Raw genomic sequence first — 13,388 nt, 5'->3', positions numbered from 1 at the left:
TCTTAGATTTGCTTTCTTATTTTTTAATATAACTTTATTTAATTCAGTTTTTGGAGATATGGAGTATCAAAGTTTCGGTATTAGTAATTTTAACACACTCTCGTTAGTTTTTAATAAAAATGCGGAGAATTGAGATTTTATTCTTTCGAAACTCTGCTACTTCCATTTGAATTTTTAACCGGGGAATAGCAAGTTGAAATCTTGCTTCTAATAGTTTTTATTACTCCCGTTTTAATCCTCGAAGGAGATATCGGAAATCGAAATTTTCCGCTCACCGATTTTCTCACGTTCCTATTAAATCGTGGCTAATTCTCTTTAACAATTATTCCACGTATTTTATAGACTAGAAAATTATTTTAATTAAATATCCGTTCGAACTGTTATCGTCGTTACGTTTGGCACGATGGATAATACATGGGATAGAGTGTTAAATAAATGTTAAATAAATAACGTTCGCTTAATCCGCGTGTTTACAGGGTATTATAGACACTGCGTGTCTTTGGCAGAAAATTTACAACGTCAAATGCACGCAAAACGACAGTGGATATTCATAGAATTTCTCATTGGCAAAGTGGGTACATTGGTTTAACACTGATGTACGCCGTGCTTCGTCAATGGTGAACGTTATTGGCCGATACTGATTTAGCCAGGGTTGCCTACAATTCATTCGCATTAAAAAATCGTTGACGTAATCTAGCGTTTATATGATTTTACTATAAAACGCGATATCCTCGTTGATAAAACACGTGTTCCCCGTCGCTCGGAGATCCTCGAATTATAATTTATTCTTGTTTTCTTTTTTTAATCGCATCCATATAATACTTTTATTAACGTTACTCGTACGGTACGCGAAACGAAATTTGATCCATTTTAAATATTAAAATTATTTTGCATAATTAGACGAAAGCGATAATTAACATATATACGTCTATAATACGTTTCTATTTTAATAAAAGTCAAGACCAATTGCGCCGACGGCCATCTGAAACTTGTTATTTTGATTGCTTTCGTAGTTCCAGCGATAAATGAAACAAATATGACGCGCGAAAAGCTTTTCATACGACAGGTATGATTTATAGCAAGACGAGAGTTATAATTGTTTTTCTCTGCCCTTACTCCTTTTACAACGAATTTCTGATATATATCTCAAAATATCACGCGCGTGGAAAATACTAATCACTGTGGTACGATGAAAATAAATAAATAGCCACATTACTACGAATAAATTACCTCAAATAAACAGGTATTCTACTGTGATAAAAGTGAAAATTAATTTCGCCGGGGCAGTTACGTAATTTTGACAATTACAACACAAAAAATCCGTCGAAATTCCGCGTTTCGATCGTTTCGCTAGTTCCAACCACGAATACGACGGTTATTAAAGCGAAATTAATTTCTACTCTTCGTTAACCTTTCTCCTAGATTATTCGTGATAAATATTTATATACGAAGAATATTTTATACAAGACAAGAATTGCGTTACGATTACCAAAAAACACGCTCGAATTTTCTATTCTTCAGACGTTTCCCAAATATGCATCGATGTTGTTTCTCCCGTTGAAAAATCCAGACTGCAAAAGAGATTGTTCCGTTTGTTTGGAAAGCAAGTGCAAATGAACGCACAACACTCGCGTTCTCGATCATTTGCATCTGCGCGTTTGTATGATTTTTGCCGTAAAAATAACGAATTATTCCTCGTTTCGAGCCTCTATCCGAGGCATTATGAAAATATTATAATTTTTCCGCGTGTAACGCGATTTCCGATAAAATTATCAAACATTTTCGAGCCCCTTGGCGCGCATTAATTCGAATGCGTTCCTTTTTCGGAAATTCGGACAACATTACGGAATTTAAAATCCTTGCGTACGTATCTTTCATCGCATATTACCTCGTTGCTTTTATACAAACATAAAAAGCACGCGATTGGACAGTTCACTGATATACGAGCACGAGTGTCACGGTTCCCTGTCATTTATGTGATGCAGGCGGTGCACTTTGCACTTTTTTCCGCCAAAACACAACCGATCGTTCATACACAGGATCCGTGCACATTCCCGTGAAATGTCCGAGTGAATAACGAGGGGCTGTGTTTCATTCTATTGTTTCATTATTACAAATCAATTTCCGTTTTGATTGTTTCTCGCTGCCTATTGAAAGACGTGACGAGTATTTATCGCGCCGTATTTGCCGGAATTTTATACTCTAACGCGTTGTAAATATCGTAAACAGTTTCTGGCTTCGCGAATATTAAACGGAGTATCGCGAATATTCGAAGCATTTATTTACGGAACGATCGATTCGCAGCTTCTTCATCCTCGAAATTCGCGGATGATTCGTTTCAAACGTTGTAACCCACTGTTTCGCGTCTGTTTTTGAAGCAAAGAAAGGATAAAGTTTCGGAATCGCGATTTATTCGCATAACGACCGATTCGCAGTTTCTTTATCCTCGAAATTCGAGGATGATTCGTTTCAAAAGTTGTCACCTGTTGTTTCGCGTCTGTTTTTGAAGCAAAAAGAGGAGAAAATTTCGGAACCGCGATTTATTCGCTACACGATCGATTCGCAGCTTCTATATCATCGAAATTCGCAGATGATTCGCTTCAAACGTTGACACCCGTTATTTCGTCCATTTTCTCTTTTCTAGGGAACAACGCAGCAGGGAATTTCCATTTCCCCTGGCAAACCGTAAAGAATAATTGGCTATAATGTTGCGTAACGTGCTATAAATATTATAATTCCTCGGAATGGACGTGGCCACCGAAAAGTGTAATATGTTGACGGAAAAACACGACCATCGTTCGTGTGTATCATCGTTGACCCCCCCCCCCCCCCCCAATGCATGAAATTAACGTAGGATGTGTTATAGAGCGGAAGTAACGAGTTTCGGAATAACACGCGTGTCCGATAACGAAGTAACAACCTTATAAATTTCTTCGTATCTCGCTGCACCCCGTGCACACTTATGGCCGCGTTTTATTAAGCGCGGAATCGCTTAATCTAAACACGAGTCGAAGTTTCGTTTCTACTGGCTGAAATTCAAACCGGACGCTCGCTATCGCGCGTTTCAGCGAATTCTTTTTTAATATTTCCCAGTCGCATCTCGCTCGAGCTTGCGTACTCGCGATTATTTCCGGGAGAATTAGTCGTTTCGAGAAATCTTCCCGAATAGAATTTATTTCGTTTCTCCAGGGCCACATTTTATGGCGGCCATAAATCTTGTGGGTGGACCTTCGTTCTTTCAAATACCACTCGGGCATCTGCTCTATCGCTACTGAAATTTATCGGTTCTTAATGCTTTTGTTTTTTTTTTCCGATTATTCAGAACTATTTTGTTCGCGTATGGAATTTCACTTTCGATATTCAACGTCATGATCGGTGTGATTTGTCTATTCAAACGTAAACAGTAACGCGATTTATCGCTTCTATCCGTGTTTATAGACAGGGGGCAATCCTCATTTTGGGATAGAATAAATCTAGATTCATAATAATGGTTTGAGTGTTAACGAATGACCGGAAAATATGAATTTATTTCAGAGAAAAAAGGGTAAAAGAGTAAGGCACCGGTGAGGTGCTTAAAATTTGAAAAAATTGGAGATTAAGGCCACAATAGAAGTTTAAGGGATAATTGAGATGAAGGTTGAACCAGGACACCCTGTATATCACGGGATGCAGGCTACCTTAACCCCATATAAAATGAACCAGAATGTTCACAGTTGCCGAGCAACCTTGAGCAACATACGCAATGTCAATTATACCGATACTTTCATACTTTTCGAAGCATAATAGTCGGGACTGCAATTAAACGTCGACCCGCCAATATCGAAATTGGTATGTCCTTCGGTTAATTAATATTTCAATTAGACACTCTTGTTTTACAAGCTTATTCGGGATATTTATATTTTACTCGATGAACGTATTAAAATTCCTTTAGCGACTTTAAACGTGTCTTCCATCCCTTTTTCCGTTATTTTCATCGTATTTCCGATCGATTCCCAAGATTCCCGGTTCCTTGCTTTCATTTATAACCAAAATATTCGACCTAAATAGTTTATCTAGATTAATATTGGGTTGTTCAGAAAGTAATTTCGTTCTTTCGAATTAGAAAATTTGTCGAATTCGTCCGTTCATGATCACGTGATGAAACATCTTGTCTTAAAAATCGTATTTCATTTTCACGAAAAATAGCGGAACGACTTTCCGAACAACCCAATATTATTTCGAAGCCGTGAAGTTAGCCGAGAAATTGCGAACGCTGATTTATTATTGCTTCGTGGTAAATGAATTAATAAAATGAACTTTGGAATTAAGAAATCGCGTTTGATTACGTAAATGTGTAACAAATAAAATCAGTTCTCCGACGAGAGAGACTTTTACGTTCTCTTCTCATTCTCTCGCATATCACATTTATAACACAGATTTCATATCGGTAGACAATAAGTTTCACGCTCGTCCAACGACACTCGCAATCCTTCCGACGAATTTTCTCCATTAATATATAATAAGCCACAAATAAGGTTCTAAAATTGTTATACGATAAACAATACACGCGCGACAATGGCCGCCGATTCGAGAATCAAAGAAACCACGTGTCACGCGTTGATAATGCAAACTCGAATAATTTTTTAATCCACCGAAAAATATCGAAACGAAAAATGACATAGTCGTTAATTTCGGTCTGGTTTCTTCGAATCTGTGCCACTGTGCGTGGTTGTAATGACAAAAGTACGATGGATATAAGATGATCTCCGATCAAGAGAGAGGAGCGTGAAAGCAATTTTGCGACCGGGAAATTAATTCGGACATGGCGTCTGGCACGGAAGCTGACGGGCGTGGTGGAAATGATGGAAATGGTGGAAATCGCTTTCATGGCACGTTTACACGGGATTCCGAATGGCCTTCTCACGCAAACACCGTAAAATAGAGATCTCATTGCCAAAGGTCCGGGCGACGTGCACCCTTCCGGTCGTTTCTCCCTAGGTGAGGGAGGAGAGTGGAAAAATTTGATTAGCAAATAATTCGTAATCTGGTCCGCGCGAGGAATACAAATGAAGGTAACTGCTTCTCTCCGCCAAGCCACCATCCAGACGGACAGCTCGATCAAAGTCTCTAGAACTGCAATCTAATTCTTCAATATCTGTGCATCCACGAATATTACACGGATATTTTTTTCTACGTATCCAACGTCTCTCGTCTAGCCGAAAATTTCTCGTCTACATATTATCATTATACTATTCTTAATTTCGACGGGTTATTCTTCTCCTTATTTGTTTCGCTGATTAATCACGAGTAAAAATGATTAGAAAACTGTGGGAGTTCGAATGATCCGGAAAAATAATCGACATTGAATTTACTTGGGATCCAAATGGAATATTTCATGTTTGTTGTACTATTCATAAAATCGACGGGTGATTGATTTTTCTCCTTCTTTGTTTCGTTGATTAATCGCGTGTAAAACTTATTAGAGAACTTTGGGAGTTTGAATAATCTGGAAAAATCATCGACATTGAATGTACTTGGGAACCGTCGTACGGAAAGTTATTTCGTCCTTCTTCCCAACAGAGGAAAGCCAACTTCACAGCCAACTTCACACTTTAGCCGCATAAAAGAAAAAAAAAGGAAAAACGAAATGACTTTACGAACGACCCAATATTTATATTAAAAACCAATAAATTATGAGACTTTTGTGTAATATACGACAAAATATTATAATTCTAGTATTTCAACAGAATTTAAGTCAACTTAAATATATAATTTACGATTTAAAATTACAATTAGCGTTATATTTATAATATGTATACCATTCGAATTTATAATATTAACATAAATGAAATACCCCGGTATTATGTATTTATATCTCGACTATATTCGAACGTTAATTAATGCCACAATTCTGCGATACTTTGAATAAAGCGGCGCCATTTGGTATACAAAACCGAGTACGGGTTACGCTGCCTATTTCAGAAGAAGCTAATTAAGTAGACGGCGAAGTAGCCGTTTCATCTCTCCCAAAAATTCACACGTGCATCGTTCAAACTAATTGCAAATGTATTAATTAAAGAAAGTGGTGCCGCTCGTCAATTTCGACACTGCAGCTATTTTTAGAATCATGGCAGAACGCATGATTGCTCAAGGGTGTTGGGGCCTGAAGTTGCCTTCAATTACGCGTTGCTCGCTTGAAGTCGACTGTTTCGGTCGAATGGCAAACGAGGTATTTCACTTGCTCTGCCTAAGATGTTCGTCCATAGTCCGCACTCTTCTAGGAGACTGCTGAAATCGCTATCTTTAAGTTCGATAACTTGATACCTTAACACAGGCGTTAGACATCGGAATAATTCTCATACTCGAATAACACATTATAAGGCGGCGAATAAGAGTAAACTATAATGATTTAATATTTCTTCTGTTCAACTATTAATTATTTTTCTGCTTCCAGTTTTTATTTTGTTACTTCTATTTATTTTTATTTAAACGTACACCGTAATGCAATCGCTAAAGCGAATTGAAATTGTCTGTAGCTTTGTCTAAAATATGCGTATACTCGTTATGTTTTACTGTAGGCAAAATAAAAAAAAAAAAAAAAAAATGGAGAAAACGTAGTTTATATTTTTGCTCCACCCTAATATTACTCATAATAAGAATTAGAATTAGGCATCTATCGCTTGTACCAGACTATCTAGTGTTTTCATGCCAAATTTATTTTCTACCATCTTTAATATACCATATAAATTAAAGGGAAGCGCGAGAATATTCTGCTGTTGAAAATACAGCTCGATATTCCCCTAATACCACCCATTGATACGGCCCTAATACTTTCAATGTAATAGACAAGAATAGCGCCATCTATTGGTTTGGGGTTTTTTATAAAGAAAGTGATAGGAACATAGAATGTGCGAGGAGGTTGTCTGTCGCAAAGACAAGGACAGCTATATATTAGACAAGGATAGCGCCATCTATTGGTTTGGGCTTCGATCAGGAAAGTGACTGGAACATAGAATGTACGAGGAGGTCGCTTGTCGCAAAGACAAAGATAACTATATATTAGATAAGGATAGCGCCATCTATTGGTTTGGGCTTTTTGATAAAGAAAGTGATAGGAACATAGAATGTACGAGGAGGTTATATGTCGCGAAGCAAGTACAGCTATATGTTAGACATGAATAGGTTATATTAAACAAGGGTAATTATAGGTTAGAAAAAGACAGAGTAGCTTCGACAGAGAAAATTAGCAAATTACTCAAATTCTACGATTAATTTATGAACTTTTATAACTATTTCAAAAAGCTGAAGCTTTAAGAAACATTCTTATGCTACATTTCTTCATAATCTATTATTCATTAGCTTCTTATTAATAATTATTTGGTGGTATTCGTCATTCGATAACAATGGCCGCCATGCTTGTCGGTAAAGATATTTAATTATGAACGAAACTAAGAATATAATGTGAGCAAAAGTAATATCGGAAGACGTGCAGAAACATTGTTATTATAATGAGTGCATGAAAGTCAGAGATTAAATGCATGGAAGGTAATAATTAATAATAATCCATTAGAATTTTCGGCAATATTTCGGACATGCGGTAAAATAATAATTAATGATTAATTAATTAAGACGAAATTATTATCGATAGTTATATCGGAAAATTCGCCAAGGATCTGCCTTTACAATGGGATTATAAAAGTTCATAAATTAATCGTAGAAATTGAGTAATTTGTAAATTTTCTAATGGCGAAACGATTTATTTGGGAGAGTCAGGAGTATATAACCAGAGTTAGTAAACGGATATCAGCGCCATCTAGGGCTTAGGACGAGAAGCTTATGTTCCAATTGGAAATCATAGATGGCGCTAATGGCGTTGTCAAATTATCAAAGCTATAAAATAATTATTAGTAGCAAAGTAAGAAACAACAAATTGTGAACAAAAGTAGCATAAGAATGTTGCCTAAAGCTTCAACTTTGTGAAGCAGCTATTAAAAGTTCATAAATTAGTCGCGGAATTCGAGTAATTTGTTAATTTTTACTGCCAAGTCCTTTTCTAAACTGTTGCTGTCCTTGTTTCTCTTGTGGCTCGGGCTTAGACGACCTTCTCGCACATTCTGTTTCGTTTTCATCAGAATATTTTATTACCTCTGATTATGTGCACTTGAAACATAGTAATAAATAGTTTGCCAATGGAAAATTAACTAGTATCGCCATTTTTGCGATTAATTTATTAACATTTAATTGTGTTTGAACTTTTTAAATGTTTATTTTTTATTGTAGAACGGGAGAGTGCGTGGAGGTGAGAAAGAGATTGTTAAAAACGTGGGAAGCATTGTTGTGTTTATGGCGGTGTGTCTGATTACGCAATAGAATGTGAGTATATGTATTGACATATCCTTTAGTTGTAAATAAACAGTGTAAGACATAAATCAATGTTTTTTCTTTGTTTATTAGCTGTAGCAGAGACTGATTATGGATAGATGATACTCTGTTGAAATAAACGGACACGTGCAACAGAAGAATATTATCTATAATATCAGACTAGTAGAATATTACAAGCATAGAGCCATTAGAACCCAATAATTACTTTTAATGGCAAGGAAATATTGTAGCAGTAGTACATACGTACATGATATGATATGTCAATTGGATCCTAAATCTGCTAGCTGCATGATGTATATTACAGAAATAGTTGATGGTGAATAAAGAATTGAGAAAAGGGAGATTAGTTAGACAGATACAAAGGGAATAATATTAATTTATGGCATGCTCTCCTATAACAACAAGATATAGAGACTACAGTAAGGTATGTTGCGTGTGCTTAATCTGAATACAAATTTGATATTGGTGGGCAAAGCACTGACTGACACGAATGTGTTAATTTTCAGAAAGGTAAAGCTGAAGTACATAACGAAAAGATAGAAATTCAAATGAAAGTTGGGAGACAAGGAGATGCATATTATGTTGAATCAGATTAACATAAGCGATGTAGCCAGATATGTAGCAAGTCAATACGGGAAGATATGTAACAAGGATAACTGGATTGTGCAAATATGAGGCTGCTTGAAGAGATACATCGAATATACAGAACAAATGTTACAGCAAGGCAGAGATTTGTAGAAAAGTGCATAGAAAATTGTAAACTAGAAAAACAGCAGGAATAATGGAGGCTGCGATACATGGATTTAATTGGACCAATAAAGCCAATGTTCAAAAGAGATAAAAGGTATATTTAAACTATTGATAATAATTCAAGGGTGATTATTGTTTGACTATTTTATGAAAAGTGCCAGACAGCTGATAAAATAAAAATATTAGTGACATTGAAAGAAAGTTAACCTGTCAAGAAGTTGAAAAGTACTTATATGCTCAGGTAATGGAGGTGAATCTATGGGACAAGAGACCTCCAGGTTTGGTTAAATCAAAAGGAAATAAAACAAGATTTGATACTGGTAAGGACACTGTAGTGACATAGAATTGCTGTGGAAGAACAGATTCATCTTAACGATTATAAGGGTACTTATGATGGATTCAGATTTGCAAATATATTTATAGGCAAAGATGGGGAGTAGAGCTGTGTATATGAGAAACAGAACAAAGTTAACTGTCCAAAGAATTCCTTATGAGGTTTAGCATGAGAGAAAGTATGCATGAAATGATACATACAGAACATACTTACCAAGACAAGCAATTCAATCAAACAATGAGTAGGATACAGCTACTGAAGAGTAAAGTAAAAATATAGATAATGAATTGAAAATTGCTGGATTTATGGATCAAAAGAGGCAGAAAATTGTTGGAACAAATAGATTACTGATATGTTAATCAAAGGAGGATAGCACCAGTGAAAAGAGAATCCATGCTTATTTTACAAAATAGGAAATCATACATTCCTTTATTGTATATGCAGCACACTTGGATAATACGATTATAATAGTAAGCAATCAAGAATATAAAAGAAAAACCATGGAAGCGATGGAATGAAAAATTAATATTGAAATTATTTTGGCAAACTAAAACGGTTTCGATGTACACGTCATCACAGCCGAGGAATTACTGACGTGTGTTTCGACCGCGCGTGTCTATGTGAATCGGAGGTATCCTTCCCAAAGTCAAACGGAAAGCGTTAAACTCGATGGATTTTCCAAAGATTCCCTTTTGTGATAGGTATTACATAGTTTATTGTAAATACATGTTTTCTGTAATTTGCACGAACAATATATATTAATTGTGATTTTAATGAATTTCTTAAAGAAATGTTCAATCTTGGAATTCACAATCTATATATACAAATATCTATGCATGTGTTATATTTTTATTATTAATTTGTAATTAATTTTATTAATTTATAACGTTTCTGTTAGAAAGATTAAGCACTTCTTAATTTGATATTTCGTAGGTGAAACATATTTATACTTGTTGCATTGTAATAAATAAAACAAATAAATCGTAATTAATATAGGAGACATTGTTTGATTTTCTACAGCGATAATTTACCACATGGCTACTTCAAATATCGAAGATTTTCCCGCGACAATATGGCGTATCTTGTTCAATCGCAACTAACTTCCAGTGGATAATGATTCGAACGTAACGGTAAGACATTGCGGTGTATTTTCCCGCGTGAAAATGAAAATTTCCATGTCTGCACAATACGATTCGCGAAATAGTGTTATTATTATCGAAGTTTCAATTCCGGAAATCGACGAAATATGTATTAAACGGCAATAACGCGCAGATATGGTATTATTTCGTAACTTTACAATAGTCGGTTGCCTTTGTAACATTGTCGCCATATTTACCAATGAGACAGGAGAAGTTTAAGAAATTGATAAAACCTTATCAAGGTCAAGATATCTAACTCCGAACATTTGTTTGATAGTAATATACCATATGTGGAACGAAGCGAGTATATAATATATGTACCCACTGATACACAGTAGAATCAGAGCGAAATAAAGTCGTGTGAGTGCAAATCTGTGAATACAAATTTAAGAGTGCAAATCAGTACGTGTAAGCGATCGAAGCTTCTAGATTTCAATCTTTGATTTGGATATCTCGCCACCGCCATGTTGAGAAAATACTTTTAAGTACTTGTAGATTATCGCTTATCTTTGCTAGATTTTGGATTTCTATCAGAATTATTCGGTCCAATAATGCCTAACGGAATTTTCGCTAATAGGATAGATAGATTTTATTTGATTTTGGATCGAATTTTTCCAATTATAGCGATACTTTGAATAAAGCGGCGCCATTTGTTATACAAAACCGAGTACGGGTGGCACTGGTTATTTCAGTAGAAGCTAATTAAGTAGACGGTGAAGTCGCACATCGTTCAAACTAATTGCAAATGTATTAATTAAGAGCGTACGATCGCAATCTGACTTATAAAATATAAACTGTCTTTTCAGCGGTGTGTTAAATTTAATCTCGCGAGATTTGCTTGAGTTTGTCGTTGGTTGAAAATTAATAAGAAAATTAAATAAATAAAATTAATATCTCGTTTACAAAAATTTCACGGTAAAAAAATGTTTCTCTGTTTTTTTTCTTCTCTTCGTAATTTACCCTTCTCTTGATCTCTGCCACCTATGGAAATAAACACCGCCGCAGAGTAAGTGTGTATTCTATGCTGCCAAAACAATTCACAGGACGTCCCTGTTGATAAATTCCAAAGTTTCGTCGATTTATTTACCCTCTTATTTCCCAATTCATGGTTGCCTCAGAGGTATACCTAAATTATAGACGGCAATCAGGAAATTGACATTTATGTAAATTACTTTAAAGATGTAGCGCGGGAAATTAAAGGAAATTTTTTGGAAATTCTCGATTTGTAACCAAAAATAGGTCTCCAAATTTTTCTCGAATTATCAGATGTTGAATTGGAAAAGGGAGCCGAGTAATAAAATTCATTACACAAACTCGCCGCACTCCTTTGAAAATTTTCTTCAAAATTCTACATTCGTTGTTATTTCTTTCACTCACTGGACTTTTACAAAATTCCGATTATTCAATTTTTCGCTTTTCTTTTATTCTTAACTTATCTTCTATAGCGAAAAATTCTTTAAACACGTTATTCCATAAGTACTGGACTCTAGCAGCGAAATTTAATTATAATTCGGATCGGATAAAGTTAAAACGTCTTTAGACCGTGAGTTTGTATCGACGTCGAAAGGCGTCTAACGTAGCGACGATTCTAATGATCGAAACGGAGAGAAGTGACGGAAAGGTCGCGGTGGAGGGTGCGCATTAGCCTCGGGGGTAGTATTTGCCCAAAATTGTGGGAAAGGGGTTATAAAACACAGGCCTGGTTTGAGAGCGCATGATCGAGTGGGACTCAGGGCTGCCCGTGTCTCTGACGTATATTACCGTTCAAATTTTTAATTGCATTTTTCCTCCTGTTCGTTTGTATTTGAGCAGAAAGCACGGCCGCGAACGGCGACATTGCGGACACCGTGCAGCCAATTATCAATCGCTCTTCCCGAACAATAAAGTTAAACCGTCCACCGAAATTCTTCTCCATAGTATCGCGTTTCATACAACGAGAGCCTAACCTCTCGTTTGTTGCTCCCATAATCGCTGCCACCGAACCAAAAGTCATCTGAGCGAAGGAATAATTAATTTAATAACCGGAGAGCTCTGTTAGTAAATGCGAAATATTTTTTTTGCCACAGATCACCACGTGTCTTCGAAGTTACGCGGTTAGGTAATTGAAAGGATTGAAGTTTCACTGGGGAGATTTTGCCATCCAAAATTATTTCGTTGGATGACAGTAATCTTTTGACATGTCGATGAATTTCACACGAATTTTTGGCAAAGTCTGCGACGAACTATTATTAGAAGAAGTTTCTCGAGAATTAAAAACGCGTAATTACGATTCTGATACGTATTTTAAGCTTCGATTCGAAGTATAATGTACGAAATTTCTATCAATCGCCGAGAACGCGTATGAAAAGACGACAAAAGAAACCGGTACAGTACATTTATTTTTATTTGTAATTTCTCCATTTCGGAATATAGTCGGTTGGGCGAGGATTTCGGAAAAGGGCGATATACTAAATCGTTTAGTTTGAATATCTGGTCTTGTCGCATGATGGTTGAGCAGCTGCTGCTGGAATGCTGGTCATTTGTAACTCGATAATTTTACTTCGTTTGGGATCCGGTAATCTATACTGCGGCTCGTTATTCACGCATCATAATGAGTTTTGCGTTACGCGCCTCTTCTCTCTGCGGACGGCTGGGAAGTTCCTCGTAACGAGTTGGCGATACTCGGTTATCGGTATTTGCGACAATTGTAACAGAGAAAACGTAACGTGGCGAATTTCTTCCCTCCGATGGAATTATCCGTGTTAATTCCTTCATAGTCTAAACATGCTTTTCCTTTCACTGTGCGAACTCATCGTCGATCCACT

Source organism: Lasioglossum baleicum, unplaced genomic scaffold (genome assembly GCF_051020765.1).
Source record: "Lasioglossum baleicum unplaced genomic scaffold, iyLasBale1 scaffold0562, whole genome shotgun sequence".
NCBI classification, from domain to species: Eukaryota; Metazoa; Arthropoda; class Insecta; order Hymenoptera; family Halictidae; genus Lasioglossum; species Lasioglossum baleicum.
The sequence above is the reverse complement of the archived record's forward strand: the minus strand, read 5'-3'. Positions refer to the sequence as shown.